Consider the following 19034-nt stretch of genomic DNA (forward strand, 5'->3'; position numbering starts at 1 on the left):
TTAATCCTTGTATTTGATAAAAACTCGCTATTGTTTTTAGCTTGAGTAAAAATCAAATCAAAAGAGAGATATTAACTCCTTGAGATACTTTTATCTAGATTGAGTCTGACTGTCTAGTTGAATCTCTAGCAAAGTATTTCGGATTTAGTCCATACAGATTGCTAAGCAAAATATTGGTGATGTTGTTAGACCCCCGCTTTTTCAATTGGTATCAGAGCAGGAAAACACACTAAGATCTCATCAGTCTATTTGTAGCGATCTGACTCTATGGACATAGGTGTTATCTCTACTAACATACCACCAGTCTACGATGGCTCTAATTACTTATGGTGGAAAATTGTTATGCGAGCCTTCATCCAGGCGCGTGATTTTCAATCATGGGTATATGTTGTCAATGTCTATGATGCGCCTATTGTTGCAGCTGGAGATGTAAATGTTCCCAAGAATATTGGTGAATATAATGCTGCCGAGATTCTTGCTGCAAAGCAGAATTATGAAGGGTTAAATGCTATCATACATGCCATTTCCCCAAGTCTTCAACACCATGTGTCTAATTGTACTAGGTTTAAAGATGCTTGGGATATCTTAGAAAGCGTATTTGAAGGTAACTCCAATGAAAAGGAAGCTAGGATTCAAAACCTTAATTCCGATTGGGAAAACCTTCGTATGGCAGATGAAGAGTCATTTGATGAGTTTAATCAGAAAGTGTCTGAAATTGTTAATGCATCTTTTGCATTGGGTAAGACTATTCCTGAAAAGGACATTGTGATGAAAATTCTCAGATCGCTGCCATCTAGATACGAGTCTAAGAAGCATGCCATCGTTGAGGGGAATAACCTCGATAATCTTTCCAGAAACACCTTGGTTAGAAATCTAAAGATCTTTGACCATGAGCATACATCCAAAGTCGATAAGGATGTTGCCTTTAAAGCACAGAAGAACACCAAATTACTTTTCAAAGGTAAAAGTGTTCATGTCTCTGAGGATGATCAGTCTGAGGATGATTTTTCGGATGAAGATCTTGACAAATCAGTCTCCTTGATCACAAGACAGTTTAGGGATCTTATGCTGAAGAGAAGTAAACGGTTTTCAAGAGACAAACCTAAGTCATCAGACAAACCTCACGGTAGCATACCTCCTAAAAACAGGGATGCTGACGAGGGTGATGACGAGGACATGTCTCAGTGCTTTAAGTGTAAGCGTTTTGGTCATTTTCCTAACGAATGCCCAAATCGTAGAAAATACACTGGGAACAAAGGTCTAGCTGTGACACTTGATGCAATGTCTGAAACCTATGATTCTGATGAAGATAGAAAATCCAGTGTAGGGCTTCTTTGTGAAAACATCGATTTTGATACTTGTAGAAATATATATATCAACCTCAATGGGTTCGGAGAAGAAGGAAACCCAATCAAGCTGGAAGATTCACTGAATCCGGTAACTGGAAACCCTATCGGTGATGTTTCAGGATCAAAAATATGTCTAGCTGCTTGCACATCTCAGATGCCTGAATACTATCCAAGATTGACGTGCTCGTTTTGTTCGATGAAGGGACATGAACTATCAAGGTGTTACAAATACAAACACCAAATAAGGCACGCAAGCAAACTTCAACGAAGAGCAGATCGATTAGAAAGAAAGTTGAAACTTGCTCAGAAGACCGCCGGGGTATGTAGGATCTTATCTTCATCTAAGAAGTTGGTTTCCAGGGATAGAATAAGACCATTTGAAAAGAAAATATGGTCAAATCGGTTTGATAGACAGAGATCAGAGGATTCCTCCCATGAGGAAAAGATGGACAAATTGTTGTTCATCGCAACACAACTTGATTGTGTTGTTAAGAAAATCTTGTCTCATGTGCCTGATCGAAAAGAGACAAGATTGAGTGCTGATCCAGGCTTCAGAAAAGTTTTTCCTTCTTTTCTTAGATTTGTTATTTTTTGTCTATCAAATAAAAGAAAGGGTTATTATCGATAATTCTACTCTTTATAGGGTTTTAGAGTTGGGCGTATGCGAACCTGTCAATAGGTTTCGAACCCTACATTCCTTTTTCCGTTTGATATCCTTTATAAGACTGCTTGTTGAGTTAAGTGATTCCATCACACAAATCCAGTTGTTCATAACTATTCTCAAAGCACTATGTCATCAGATGGAAAGGATGTCAACATGATTGTTAAGCCATCAATCAAGGAAAAAGAGAAATCTCCTGTTTCTAAGTCCCTGAAAAGAAAAAAAAGGAATACAAGAAAAACCAGGGTTGTTCCTTCTAACTCTCAGAAGTTTTCCGATGTTCTTGATGAGTTAAAGGAAATAAGAAGGGAGATTTGTGAAATAAAGACTTTCGTATCTAAATCTTTGGAAATTCAGAGGACCCTGATTCGACCTCTTCAACCAAGACAGTTCGTGGGTATTGACACTTATCTCCGTGAACCTTATGTCCCGATGGCTGTCGATAACAAGGAGTTCGAGAATGATAAAGAATTTCTCAAAGGAATTGTTTCCTAGTATGTTTTCTTTTTGGTTTAGTTGGAAGAATAACCAGTGCTTTTAATAACGAAGATTGTGACTACACATAGCTATTTTTATTTTCATCTTCTTATGTTATTTTTTAGGTTTATTGGTTTTAATTCTAAAAATATTTGGAGGATGATGTTATTGCAGTGTTAATCTTTATGATTTTATGATATTGCAATGTGATTATGGGATATGTATTTTTTGCGTCCGTGAACTTGAAGGTCCCATATGCTGTCAAAAGTAAAGTCGTTCATGAATTGGTATTCGTATTGATGAAAGGACGAATGGACTTTTGACAATTACAAAAGTTATGCCTATGCAATCATGTATTTCATGGAAAATAGGATAAAATATTTTGTATGACAAGGATAAAGTATATTATGTCGTTATGATGGAAAATAAAATAGATCCTTGTATATATTTTCCACGGTATTGATCTTCATTGATCCACTTTGTTTTGTATTACCGTGAAGGCTCTATTGTGTGTCTTATGTTGAGCACGATACAACTAAGTCGATTATTTTTTATTGGCTTTGTTGGTTGTTCCATAAGATGCTATATGTTGAGCATTATGAACTAAATATATCATCTTGGTTGGTTATTTAGTTATTTGCTCCGAAAGTCTTCTTTTGTTGAGCAAAACTTTTGACAATTAAATTTATTACTTTCGTGATTAGTTTGGTTGTTTGTATTCCAATTAGATTAATTATAAGTTCTCTTGTAATTAGTCTAGTTGAGTTTTCATATTTTCCACAAGTCCTTATGTTGAGTATATGAACGGCTATACTAATCATGTTCTATTGGTTAATGTAGTCGTATATTCCGTAAGGTTTTCCTTATGTTGAGTATGTGAATGATTAAGTTTGTCATCTCCGTATGATTACCTTAGTTGTAGCTCCGTAAGTTTTCTTATGTTGAGCACTATCAATTAAATTGATCACTTTTGTGGTTGGATTTAGTTGTGTATTCCAATTAAATTAATCATGGGTTTACTTGTGATTAATTTGATTGAGTTTTGCATATAGAAAATCATTCCTATGGTTTTTGGTGTCCAATTAAAAATCCTTCTTTTCTTTCGAAATTAAGGTCGCTCTTGTTGTTCTTTCGGGAATGACATCAAATGGGGGAGAGTTCTTTTGAACTTTTGCTTAATGGTAATATCTTGCGGGGTGTGCGGATGTGGAATTTTATAGGGTTATCTTGTATCTTAAAACTCCTTGATGAATGCATTTAGCTTCGGCTTTATGATTGCATCTAAATTAAGTTGGTATGTATTTTTTTCTTTTTAGTCTATGAAACGTCTCTTATCGGAAATTTCATTAGGTTCCCGTTCTTGTACCTTTGCCAATTTTATTAACAAAAAGGGGGAGAATTAATGTGTAGTTCTAATACATATACATATGGTTTTCGGATCATTGTGTAAGGGGGAGTGGTTTCCATGTGAGATGGAGTATTGATTAAGGAGGAGTGATACATATCACCGTAGTATTATTGTTAAAGTCGTGATGAAATTGGACTTTGATGATACATAATAATACTATGTCATTGTATAATGATGATCGAGAATCTCGATTTCTCTCATTTTTATAGCTACGGATCTTCAACAACGGTGATGCTAAACTTACAACCTTTGGGATCATTGGGGTACTTGGAAGGACGAAGATTTCAGGGAACGTTGAAGATTAGACTATGGAATAGGAGCCACTAAAGTTTACCTTTTTTGTATTCCATACGTATTAATAGTTTTGTCACTAAAATTGACAAAGGGGGAGATTGTTAGAGCATAGCTCATTCGACCTCGCATGCGTTGCTATCTCAAGCATGTTTGTCAATGTTAGTGATCAAAACTATGAGCCTTGATTTCTAGTCTACATAGCTAAGTCTCATACTAGGATATAAAAGTGCATTTGAGCTCAAGGACTTCATGGCGATTCATCATACAACGACGAAGACACAAGGAACCGTGGAACTTCATCAACAAAAAGGTATGTGGAGACTTGAACTTATCTATCACTCAAAAGTCTATCTCTTCTATTTCCTACTTCGTATGAGACAAAAGTCGTATGCTATATAGACTAGATCATACACATTTGATATTTAGAGACGAGTATATCTCGCCTATCTATATCTCGAAAACATATGTTGGTAAAGCGTTTCGCTTTGATCGGGTTTATCTTCACCTAATGACGAAAGTCATATTGTTTCAATCACTTTGAAAATCGCTTTGACGAGAAATAGTGTAACAACTATATAACGTCCTCTAAGAATGTTTTAATGGTTGGAATGAGAGTTTAGGTCAATATAACCAATGATGGATATAAGCATTGTATGGTAACACATATGTGCATAAGTCCTATTCCTTAATCTGAAGTTTGCAAACTTTGTTGATTGAGAGAAACCGGAGGAATTGGATTTGCCAAGTTCACGAACTCAATTTGCGAACTCAGTCCGCGAACTGACAGAAGTTCTCTTGCCGAGAATCTCTCCTGGGATTTTCCAAAAACTCGTTTGCGTGTTTAGTCCGCGAACTGGCGGAAGTCTCCTTGCCGAGATTTTCTGCTGAGCTTGGAAAACTCTGTCGGTTGCCTTAAGTCCGCGAACTTGCTTGCGTACTTGAGTGGGTTATGATCTAAATATGTGCTCTGAACATGAAACTTAAATTACTAAGGAATGCAGTATGAAAACTGTGGATAAAGTTCATGAGCCGATTCAATCGAATCGAATCATCTTTGTTTCAATTGTGTCTTGGATAGTTAAATAAGATCTCATAGCAATTGAACAACTCTCTAACTAGTTCATTTGAGTCAATTGAACTAGTTATGGTGAAGAAGAACAAGGTTAATATGAAATGCTCATATGGTTAACTTTTTGGGTTATTATGTTGAACCAACATACACGTACACGTTTGGGCACGGTTTTCACCAACCCAGTAAACGTATATCTCAAGTGTGTGTGACAAGCTAAGTTTTCGATCTAATGGTTGAGAAATATTAGCTTGAATCTAAATCAGGTTTTCATCTAACGGTAAATATGGATTGCTTTGTAACTAAGGCAAAACCCTGATTTGAAGACTATATGTAGGAGACATCTAGCATTGGGTAAAACTAATCCCCACACGTATGTGTGATACTAGTGCCCTCGCTAGAGTCAATTCTCCTCTAACCTTTGGTTTTCTTCTCTAAAACCAGGTTAACGACTTAACGACTTCATTGGGATTGTGAAGCCAGACCGATACCACTTTTATCGTAGTTATGTGATCTGATCTTGCATCTTGCATCGTACGAGTACAATCTATTGATTTTCTTGATATCATGAGAGTTCTCCGATAGGAAAGATAAAGAAGTCACAAACATCTTCGTCTCACTGTTTGTGATTCCTCAACATCTGCTTCTGTAGTCAAGAAATATCGTTGAGAGGTGATTGATTGATCTAGGATGTTATTCGGGAATATAAGACCCGATTATCAATTGGTTCTTGTTCACCTTGATTTCATATCTTAAGACGGAACAAAAACCTACGGTTTTTCTGTGGGAGAGAGATTTATCCTTTGATAGACTTTTCTGTGTGAGACAGATTTGTTTATTATCAAGTCGGCGATTTTAGGTTGCAGCAACTCTTGCTTGTGGGTGAGATCATCTAAGGGAATCAAGTGCGCAGTATCCTGCTGGGATCAGAGGCGTAGGAGTACAATTGTACCTTGAATTAGTGGGAGACTGATTGGGGTTCAACAATAGTCCAGTCCGAAGTTAGCTTAGAGTAGGCTAGTGTCTGTAGCGGCTTAATACAGTGTGTATTCAATCTGTACTAGGTCCGGGAGTTTTTCTGCATTTGCGGTTTCCTCGTTAACAAAATTTCTGGTGTCTGTGTTATTTCATTTTCCGCATTATATTGTTTATCTTTATAATTGAAATAATACAGGTTGTGCATTAAAGTTTAATCGATTATAGATCCGACCTTGTGGTTGTTGATTTCATTGATTAACACTTGGACATTGGTCTTTGGTACTGATATAATTTTTGATGTGGTTGTTGTAGTAGTAAAGATTCGAACTCTAAGACTTGTTAAGATTAATTTTAAAGGAATAAAATAGAGAGTTACTGGGTCTAGGATTCGGCCAAACTCGTATCAATAGGTTCAATTATTCATTCTCAAACAATTATCGCTCGGCAAATAAAACAACATCGACTCTTATTCTTTCCAAGGTAGATTCTCCAAACATTAATTATAAATCGTAAGCATGAGACATCAAACATCTAAGCAAGCATGACTCATCTAATAAAATAATAACTAATTTTTTCAAATCATAATTCTATTTTAATTAATTGCAAAAGTCAAATAGAAAATAAAACAAATTCACCCAAGTATGAAGTCCGGCTTCCTCCGTTGTCCCAGTGATGGGGTCTAGCTCACCATGTTGTTGGAAACACACTCAAAAATCATTATTATTGCTCAAAGGGTGTTTACAAATGATGAAAAGGGAGAAATAATTCAAAACCGGGTTTGTAACAATTATATTTGTTACAAACCATAGAACTACGACCCTCGGCTGTGGGTCGTTACCACTGTAGCATATAAGACTGTCTTGCGACTGTCGTATTCAATGTGGCATAAACGACTGCTTGTGTGGGTCAATGTTCTTCGTTCTTCACTGTTTTTCTGCTGCTGCTGCAGATTTCTCTACAACAATTCTCTCGACTCTGTAGCCTCCCCAATCAATCGATATCCCATCTAATAACCTCTAGCACTCTTTTTATACTCGACAGGATAAGAAAATCATAGTAATAACTCGAAATCTTCACCATTTACTTCAAGAATATTTACCTTCCTTTTATGTAGCTGCACAAGAATATTTCTTTGTTTCTTTTTCTTTCAAGCGTCTGCAAACACCAACACACTCCAAAACTCTCCTTATTTAGCTCATTCACGCTCCAAAAGTCTTTCAAACACGCTTAAACTCTGTGTAATCCCGTGACATGCACATTCAAACTTGTGCTTCTCTGTTTTCTTCCACACGATTATTCGGCCAAAACTAATCAATTCCAAGGAACTTACCATCCCTGGTTGGTCAAAACAGGCCCATACCAATCCACTGGGGTGATTGAATCTCTCCAGAAATCTCCCAAATCGAATACAACAACTCTCGGGTTTTCTCAAGAGAAACCCGTAACTCCCTGTTTCACTCAAACTTGATGATTCAGCTAAATTCAGATGAGTTAACCCATCATACCAGTCCTGTTTAAGTTAACTAAGTCCAACCCAATCAATTACGGTGATTGATTATCCACAGAACATCTTCAAAAACTCGAGAACAACCATCCTCCCCTGTTTAGCCTCAATAGAATTATTTAGCCCAGCTCTACCGATTCCGGAGAACATAACATCCTTTTTCAGTTGAATACAGTCGTTCCAAGAAGTTTCAGCGATTGAATCCGCCTACAACACGTCCAAATCACAAACCCTAAATTCTGCCGTGAAAACCAAAAATTCCCGCCAAAATCCAAATTCAAACAGAGAAGATGACCTCCCCCTAATCCTGTACGGGTGTCCCTTTAGCACTTTCCTTATGTGGTGTAAATAGTATGGAAGGTGTCCCTTATCCATTGAGAGGCCCCTTAGTAATTGAGGTGCACCTTATCCAAAGTAGGGGTTCATTTAGCAGTTGTCCTCCTGGGTGCAAAAACCACTTTTCGAGCAACTTTCTCCATAGGAGCTTATTTCCTTGAAAAGACTTAAAAAAAATTTATTAGTGATAAAATGAGTCCCAGCTGATGAATTTATGGGTGAAAATGTGTTGCACTTTCGTGCTTATCAAATTCCCCCACACTTACATTTTGCTAGTCCACGAGCAAAATAGAAAATTGACCCGCTACACAGCTGGTCATATAGTAAGAGACATAGAGAGACCCGCTACACAGCTGCTCATAATTTTTTTTTTAAGACCCCCTACACAGCTGGTCAAAACATGCAAGAAAGGAGAATTGACCCGCTACACAGCTGGTCATATAAGAAGATAGAGAGACAGACCCGCTACACAGCTATATAAATTATATATATATATATATATATATATATATATTATTTTTTGAAATGATGAGAGAACAAACGAAAAGTCCCGCTACACAGCTGGTCATAAATATTTTTTTTCCCGAGACCGAGACCCACTACACAGCTGGTCATAATATGCAAGAAAATTCCTGAAAAAGAAAAGTAAAACGTTAAACACTCCCCACACTTAAACATTACATTGTCCTCAATGTAATTGAGTCATCCAATGCAAAATTTAAGATGGGAAATCCATAAGATGAAAAAAAAAAGTAAACGAAAATACAAAAATAAAAATAAAATAAAATACACCTACTGGAATGTAAAAAAAAGGATCCCCAAAAATTAACAACCTGAAAATTTGGGGATCGACCCAAAATACAACATTTGTAAATGACAGCTTCACACTTATGTTATAACGATGCGGAGACACTGAAACTATCAAAAACAAAGATTTACCCCTAAACCAAGTTTTTACTGCACAAGGAAGTGCGTAAAGAACAAAATATGGGAATACTATTGGGACTGGGAAATTTTCAATTGGCTAATGCACGGTATTAGAAACAGGGACGTCCTCTGGGTATTCGGATGCAAAGTATTCTAACAAAAATTTTGAAGCACATAATTCTAACCCTAAATTAGGTAACTTTTGGAAGTCTAGGGGACTAGAAACAACCTCTAAGTTGGGTGAAAGATCTTGCGAGATAAGTTCTTCTAATAAATTAGACGAATCATCTACACAATTATTCACAAGGTCATCTATATATTCAGTATGGGACAGAGAGTCACTACATGATTCATCATCATCGTCAACAAATAATCTTTGATATTCAAGAACTCTCAATCTTTGTTCCAATCTAGGGGGTGTGTGTTTGTAATACTTCTCATATATCTCTAGAGGAGATTCTTTACTTACCTCATGTGGAGTAGAAACTCCATACCATTGCCTACGCATGTATTCAGCAAGCGTCATCTCAGATGAGGTTTCCTGATAATTTGACTTTCTACGCATATATTCCGCCAGCGTCATCGTAGGTGACGTCTCCTCAGAAGAAGTCATCATCCTCAAAATTTCCCTGAAAAGAAATACAAAAGAAACGCATAAAAAGGAAAAAGAAAATACTATACAAAATTAAAAATAAACCTAAAAAAATTGATCTAAAAACAAATCCGCGTCGGCGGCGCCAAAATGATATAATTTTTGATGTGGTTGTTGTAGTAGTAAAGTTTTGAACTCTAAGACTTGTTAAGATTAATTTCAAAGGAATAAAATAGAGAGTTACTGGGTCTAGGATTCGGCCAAACTCATATCAATAGGTTCAATTATTCATTCTCAAACAATTCTCGCTCGACAAATAAAACAACATCGACTCTTATTCTTGGCAAGGTAGATTCTCCAAACATTAATTATAAATCGTAAGCATGAGACATCAAACATCTAAGCAAGCATGACTCATCTAATAAAATAATAACTAATTTTTTCAAATCATAATTCTATTTTAATTAAGTGCAAAAGTCAAATAGAAAATAAAACAAATTCACCCAAGTATGAAGTCCGGCTTCCTCCGTTGTCCCAGTGATGGGGTCTAGCTCACCATGTTGTTGGAAACACACTCAAAAATCATTATTATTGCTCAAAGGGTGTTTACAAATGCTGAAAAGGGAGAAATAATTCAAAACCGGGTTTGTAACAATTATATTTGTTACAAACCAGAGAACTACGACCCTCGGCTGTGGGTCGTTACCACTGTAGCATATAAGACTGTCTTGCGACTGTCGTATTCAATGTGGCATAAACGACTGCTTGTGTGGGTCAATGTTCTTCGTTCTTCACTGTTTTTCTGCTGCTGCTGCAGATTTCTCTACAACAATTCTCTCGACTCTGTAGCCTCCCCAATCAATCGATATCCCATCTAATAACCTCTAGCACTCTTTTTATACTCGACAGGATAAGAAAATCATAGTAATAACTCGAAATCTTCACCATTTACTTCAAGAATATTTACCTTCCTTTTATGTAGCTGCACGAGAATATTTCTTTGTTTCTTTTTCTTTCACGCGTCTGCAAACACCAACACACTCCAAAACTCTCCTTATTTAGCTCATTCACGCTCCAAAAGTCTTTCAAACACGCTTAAACTCTGTGTAATCCCGTGACATGCACATTCAAACTTGTGCTTCTCTGTTTTCTTCCACACGATTATTCGGCCAAAACTAATCAATTCAAGGACTTACCATCCCTGTTTGGTCAAAACAGGCCCATACCAATCCACTGGGGTGATTGAATCTCTCCAGAAATCTCCCAAATCGAATACAACAACTCTCGGGTTTTCTCAAGAGAAACCCGTAACTCCCTGTTTCACTCAAACTTGATGATTCAGCCAAATTCAGATGAGTTAACCCATCATACCAGTCCTGTTTAAGTTAACTAAGTCCAACCCAATCAATTACGGTGATTGATTATCCACAGAACATCTTCAAAAACTCGAGAACAACCATCCTCCCCTGTTTAGCCTCAATAGAATTATTTAGCCCAGCTCCACCGATTCCGGAGAACATAACATCCTTTTTCAGTTGAATACAGTCGTTCCAAGAAGTTTCAGCGATTGAATCCGCCTACAACACGTCCAAATCACAAACCCTAAATTCTGCCGTGAAAACCAAAAATTCCCGCCAAAATCCAAATTCAAACAGAGAAGATGACCTCCCCCTAATCCTGTACGGGTGTCCCTTTAGACTTTCCTTATGTGGTGTAAATAGTATGGAAGGTGTCCCTTATCCGTTGAGAGGCCCCTTAGTAATTGAGGTGCACCTTATCCAAAGTAGGGGTTCATTTAGCAGTTGTCCTCCTGGGTGCAAAAACCACTTTTCAAGCAACTTTCTCCATAGAGCTTATTTCCTTGAAAAGACTTAAAAAAAATTTATTAGTGATAAAATGAGTCCCAGCTGATGTATTTATGGGTGAAAATGTGTTGCACTTTCGTGCTTATCAAATTCCCCCACACTTACATTTTGCTAGTCCTCGAGCAAAATAGAAAATTGACCGCTACACAGCTGGTCATATAGTAAGAGACATAGAGACCCGCTACACAGCTGCTCATAATTTTTTTTTTTTAAGACCCCCTACACAGCTGGTCAAAACATGCAAGAAAAGAGAATTGACCCGCTACACAGCTGGTCATATAAGAAGATAGAGAGAGAGACCCGCTGCTGGTCATATAAATTATATATATATATTATATTTTATTTTTTGAAATGATGAGAGAACAAACGAAAAGACCCGCTACATAGCTGGTCATAAATATTTTTTTTCCGAGACCGAGACCCACTACACAGCTGGTCATAATATGCAAGAAAATTCCTGAAAAAGAAAAGTAAAACGTTAAACACTCCCCACACTTAAACATTACATTGTCCTCAATGTAATTGAGTCATCCAATGCAAAATTTAAGATGGGAAATCCATAAGATGAAAAAAAAAGTAAACGAAAATACAAAAATAAAAATAAAATAAAATACACCTACTGGAATGTACAAAAAAGGATCCCCAAAAATTAACAACCTGAAAATTTGGGGATCGACCCAAAATACAACATTTGTAAATGACAGCTTCACACTTATGTTATAACGATGCGGAGACACTGAAACTATCAAAAACAAAGATTTACCCCTAAACCAAGTTTTTACTGCACAAGGAAGTGCGTAAAGAACAAAATATGGGGATACTATTGAGACTGAGAAATTGTCATTGGCTCATGCACGGTATTAGAAACAGGGACGTCCTCTGGGTATTTTGATGCAAAGTATTCCAACAAAAATTTTGAAGCACATAATTCTAACCCTAAATTAGGTAACTTTTGGAAGTCTAGGGGACTAGAAACGACCTCTAAGTTGGGTGAAAGATCTTGCGAGATAGGTTCTTCTAATAAATTAGTCGAATCATTTACACAATCATTCACAGGGTCATCTATATATTCAGTATGGGACAGAGAGTCACTACATGATTCATCATCATCATCAGCAAATAATCTCTGACATTTAAGAACTCTCAATCTTTGTTCCAAACTAGGTGGTGTGTGTTTATAATACTTCTCGTATATCTCTAAAGGAGATTCTTCACTTACCACATGTGGATCAAAAACTCCATACCGTTGCCTCTGCATGTATTCACCAAGCGTCATCTCAGATGAGGATGCATGCTGATTTGAATTTCTACGCTTATATTCTGCCAATGTCATCTTAGGTGACGTCTCCTCGGAAGAAATCATCATCCTCAAAAATTCCCTGAAAAGAAATACAAAAAGAAACACATAAAAAGGAAAAAAAAATAATCTAAAATAAAATGAAAATACTGTACAAATAATAATAAAAAAAACCTAAAAATTAATCTAAAAACAAATCCGCGTCGGCGGCGCCAAAATGATAATATTTTTGATTGTGGTTGTTGTAGTAGTAAAGATTCGAACTCTAAGACTTGTTAAGATTAATTTTAAAGGAATAAAATAGAGAGTTACTGGGTCTAGGATTCGGCCAAACTCATATCAATAGGTTCAATTGTTCATTCTCAAACAATTATCGCTCGACAAATAAAACAACATCGACTCTGATTCTTGCCAAGGTAGATTCTCCAAACATTAATTATAAATCGTAAGCATGGGACATCAAACATCTAAGCAAGCATGACCCATCTAATAAAATAATAACTAATTTTTTCAAATCATAATTCTATTTTAATTAAGTGCAAAAGTCAAATAGAAAATAAAACAAATTCACCCAAGTATGAAGTCCGGCTTCCTCCGTTGTCCCAGTGATGGGGTCTAGCTCACCATGTTGTTGGAAACACACTCAAAAATCATTATTATTGCTCAAAGGGTGTTTACAAATGCTGAAAAGGGAGAAATAATTCAAAACCGGGTTTGTAACAATTATATTTGTTACAAACCAGAGAACTACGACCCTCGGCTGTGGGTCGTTACCACTGTAGCATATAAGACTGTCTTGCGACTGTCGTATTCAATGTGGCATAAACGACTGCTTGTGTGGGTCAATGTTCTTCGTTCTTCACTGTTTTTCTGCTGCTGCTGCAGATTTCTCTACAACAATTCTCTCGACTCTGTAGCCTCCCCAATCACTCGATATCCCATCTAATAACCTCTAGCACTCTTTTTATACTCGACATGATAAGAAAATCATAGTAATAAATCGAAATCTTCACCATTTACTTCAAGAATATTTACCTTCCTTTTATGTAGCTGCACGAGAATATTTCTTTGTTTCTTTTTCTTTCACGCGTCTGCAAACACCAACACACTCCAAAACTCTCCTTATTTAGCTCATTCACGCTCCAAAAGTCTTTCAAACACGCTTAAACTCTGTGTAATCCCGTGACATGCACATTCAAACTTGTGCTTCTCTGTTTTCTTCCACACGATTATTCGGCCAAAACTAATCAATTCAAAGGAACTTACCATCCCTGTTTGGTCAAAACAGGCACATACCAATCCACTGGGGTGATTGAATCTCTCCAGAAATCTCCCAAATCGAATACAACAACTCTCGGGTTTTCTCAAGAGAAACCCGTAACTCCCTGTTTCACTCAAACTTGATGATTCAGCCAAATTCAGATGAGTTAACCCATCATACCAGTCCTGTTTAAGTTAACTATGTCCAACCCAATCAATTACGGTGATTGATTATCCACAGAACATCTTCAAAAACTCGAGAACAACCATCCTCCCCTGTTTAGCCTCAATAGAATTATTTAGCCCAGCTCCACCGATTCCGGAGAACATAACATCCTTTTTCAGTTGAATACAGTCGTTCCAAGAAGTTTCAGCGATTGAATCCGCCTACAACACGTCCAAATCACAAACCCTAAATTCTGCCGTGAAAACCAAAAATTCCCGCCAAAATCCAAATTCAAACAGAGAAGATGACCTCCCCCTAATCCTGTACGGGTGTCCCTTTAGAACTTTCCTTATGTGGTGTAAATAGTATGGAAGGTGTCCCTTATCCGTTGAGAGGCCCCTTAGTAATTGAGGTGCACCTTATCCAAAGTAGGGGTTCATTTAGCAGTTGTCCTCCTGGGTGCAAAAACCACTTTTCAAGCAACTTTCTCCATAAGAGCTTATTTCCTTGAAAAGACTTAAAAAAAATTTATTAGTGATAAAATGAGTCCCAGCTGATGTATTTATGGGTGAAAATGTGTTGCACTTTCGTGCTTATCAAATTCCCCCACACTTACATTTTGCTAGTCCTCGAGCAAAATAGAAAATTGACACGCTACACAGCTGGTCATATAGTAAGAGACATAGAGAAACCCGCTACACAGCTGCTCATAAATTTTTTTTTTTTTAAGACCCCCTACACAGCTGGTCAAAACATGCAAGAAAAGAGAATTGACCCGCTACACAGCTGGTCATATAAGAAGATAGAGAGAGAGACCCGCTGCTGGTCATATAAATTATATATATATATATATATTTTATTTTTTGAAATGATGAGAGAACAAACGAAAAGACCCGCTACATAGCTGGTCATAAATATATTTTTTTCCGAGACCGAGACCCACTACACAGCTGGTCATAATATGCAAGAAAATTCCTGAAAAAGAAAAGTAAAACGTTAAACACTCCCCACACTTAAACATTACATTGTCCTCAATGTAATTGAGTCATCCAATGCAAAATTTAAGATGGGAAATCCATAAGATGAAAAAAAAAGTAAACGAAAATACAAAAATAAAAATAAAATAAAATACACCTACTGGAATGTACAAAAAAGGATCCCCAAAAATTAACAACCTGAAAATTTGGGGATCGACCCAAAATACAACATTTGTAAATGACAGCTTCACACTTATGTTATAACGATGCGGAGACACTGAAACTATCAAAAACAAAGATTTACCCCTAAACCAAGTTTTTACTGCACAAGGAAGTGCGTAAAGAACAAAATATGGGGATACTATTGGGACTGGGAAATTTTCAATTGGCTCATGCACGGTATTAGAAACAGGGACGTCCTCTGGGTATTCGGATGCAAAGTATTCTAACAAAAATTTTGAAGCACATAATTCTAACCCTAAATTAGGTAACTTTTGGAAGTCTAGGGGACTAGAAACAACCTCTAAGTTGGGTGAAAGATCTTGCGAGATAAGTTCTTCTAATAAATTAGACGAATCATCTACACAATCATTCACAAGGTCATCTATATATTCAGTATGGGACAGAGAGTCACTACATGATTCATCATCATCGTCAACAAATAATCTTTGATATTCAAGAACTCTCAATCTTTGTTCCAATCTAGGGGGTGTGTGTTTGTAATACTTCTCATATATCTCTAGAGGAGATTCTTTACTTACCTCATGTGGAGTAGAAACTCCATACCATTGCCTACGCATGTATTCAGCAAGCGTCATCTCAGATGAGGTTTCCTGATAATTTGACTTTCTACGCATATATTCCGCCAGCGTCATCGTAGGTGACGTCTCCTCAGAAGAAGTCATCATCCTCAAAATTTCCCTGAAAAGAAATACAAAAAGAAACGCATAAAAAGGAAAAAGAAAATACTATACAAAATTAAAAATAAACCTAAAAAAAATTGATCTAAAAACAAATCCGCGTCGGCGGCGCCAAAATGATATAATTTTTGATGTGGTTGTTGTAGTAGTAAAGTTTTGAACTCTAAGACTTGTTAAGATTAATTTCAAAGGAATAAAATAGAGAGTTACTGGGTCTAGGATTCGGCCAAACTCATATCAATAGGTTCAATTATTCATTCTCAAACAGTTCTCGCTCGACAAATAAAACAACATCGACTCTTATTCTTGGCAAGGTAGATTCTCCAAACATTAATTATAAATCGTAAGCATGAGACATCAAACATCTAAGCAAGCATGACTCATCTAATAAAATAATAACTAATTTTTTCAAATCATAATTCTATTTTAATTAAGTGCAAAAGTCAAATAGAAAATAAAACAAATTCACCCAAGTATGAAGTCCGGCTTCCTCCGTTGTCCCAGTGATGGGGTCTAGCTCACCATGTTGTTGGAAACACACTCAAAAATCATTATTATTGCTCAAAGGGTGTTTACAAATGCTGAAAAGGGAGAAATAATTCAAAACCGGGTTTGTAACAATTATATTTGTTACAAACCAGAGAACTACGACCCTCGGCTGTGGGTCGTTACCACTGTAGCATATAAGACTGTCTTGCGACTGTCGTATTCAATGTGGCATAAACGACTGCTTGTGTGGGTCAATGTTCTTCGTTCTTCACTGTTTTTCTGCTGCTGCTGCAGATTTCTCTACAACAATTCTCTCGACTCTGTAGCCTCCCCAATCAATCGATATCCCATCTAATAACCTCTAGCACTCTTTTTATACTCGACAGGATAAGAAAATCATAGTAATAACTCGAAATCTTCACCATTTACTTCAAGAATATTTACCTTCCTTTTATGTAGCTGCACGAGAATATTTCTTTGTTTCTTTTTCTTTCACGCGTCTGCAAACACCAACACACTCCAAAACTCTCCTTATTTAGCTCATTCACGCTCCAAAAGTCTTTCAAACACGCTTAAACTCTGTGTAATCCCGTGACATGCACATTCAAACTTGTGCTTCTCTGTTTTCTTCCACACGATTATTCGGCCAAAACTAATCAATTCAAAGGAACTTACCATCCCTGTTTGGTCAAAACAGGCCCATACCAATCCACTGGGGTGATTGAATCTCTCCAGAAATCTCCCAAATCGAATACAACAACTCTCGGGTTTTCTCAAGAGAAACCCGTAACTCCCTGTTTCACTCAAACTTGATGATTCAGCCAAATTCAGATGAGTTAACCCATCATACCAGTCCTGTTTAAGTTAACTAAGTCCAACCCAATCAATTACGGTGATTGATTATCCACAGAACATCTTCAAAAACTCGAGAACAACCATCCTCCCCTGTTTAGCCTCAATAGAATTATTTAGCCCAGCTCCACCGATTCCGGAGAACATAACATCCTTTTTCAGTTGAATACAGTCGTTCCAAGAAGTTTCAGCGATTGAATCCGCCTACAACACGTCCAAATCACAAACCCTAAATTCTGCCGTGAAAACCAAAAATTCCCGCCAAAATCCAAATTCAAACAGAGAAGATGACCTCCCCCTAATCCTGTACGGGTGTCCCTTTAGAACTTTCCTTATGTGGTGTAAATAGTATGGAAGGTGTCCCTTATCCGTTGAGAGGCCCCTTAGTAATTGAGGTGCACCTTATCCAAAGTAGGGGTTCATTTAGCAGTTGTCCTCCTGGGTGCAAAAACCACTTTTCAAGCAACTTTCTCCATAAGAGCTTATTTCCTTGAAAAGACTTAAAAAAAATTTATTAGTGATAAAATGAGTCCCAGCTGATGTATTTATGGGTGAAAATGTGTTGCACTTTCGTGCTTATCAAATTCCCCCACACTTACATTTTGCTAGTCCTCGAGCAAAATAGAAAATTGACACGCTACACAGCTGGTCATATAGTAAGAGACATAGAGAAACCCGCTACACAGCTGCTCATAAATTTTTTTTTTTTTAAGACCCCCTACACAGCTGGTCAAAACATGCAAGAAAAGAGAATTGACCCGCTACACAGCTGGTCATATAAGAAGATAGAGAGAGAGACCCGCTGCTGGTCATATAAATTATATATATATATATATATTTTATTTTTTGAAATGATGAGAGAACAAACGAAAAGACCCGCTACATAGCTGGTCATAAATATATTTTTTTCCGAGACCGAGACCCACTACACAGCTGGTCATAATATGCAAGAAAATTCCTGAAAAAGAAAAGTAAAACGTTAAACACTCCCCACACTTAAACATTACATTGTCCTCAATGTAATTGAGTCATCCAATGCAAAATTTAAGATGGGAAATCCATAAGATGAAAAAAAAAGTAAACGAAAATACAAAAATAAAAATAAAATAAAATACACCTACTGGAATGTACAAAAAAGGATCCCCAAAAATTAACAACCTGAAAATTTGGGGATCGACCCAAAATACAACATTTGTAAATGACAGCTTCACACTTATGTTATAACGATGCGGAGACACTGAAACTATCAAAAACAAAGATTTACCCCTAAACCAAGTTTTTACTGCACAAGGAAGTGCGTAAAGAACAAAATATGGGGATACTATTGGGACTGGGAAATTTTCAATTGGCTCATGCACGGTATTAGAAACAGGGACGTCCTCTGGGTATTCGGATGCAAAGTATTCTAACAAAAATTTTGAAGCACATAATTCTAACCCTAAATTAGGTAACTTTTGGAAGTCTAGGGGACTAGAAACAACCTCTAAGTTGGGTGAAAGATCTTGCGAGATAAGTTCTTCTAATAAATTAGACGAATCATCTACACAATTATTCACAAGGTCATCTATATATTCAGTATGGGACAGAGAGTCACTACATGATTCATCATCATC

The sequence above is a fragment of the Papaver somniferum genome, chromosome 3 (genome assembly GCF_003573695.1).
Source record: "Papaver somniferum cultivar HN1 chromosome 3, ASM357369v1, whole genome shotgun sequence".
Taxonomy (NCBI): Eukaryota; Viridiplantae; Streptophyta; class Magnoliopsida; order Ranunculales; family Papaveraceae; genus Papaver; species Papaver somniferum.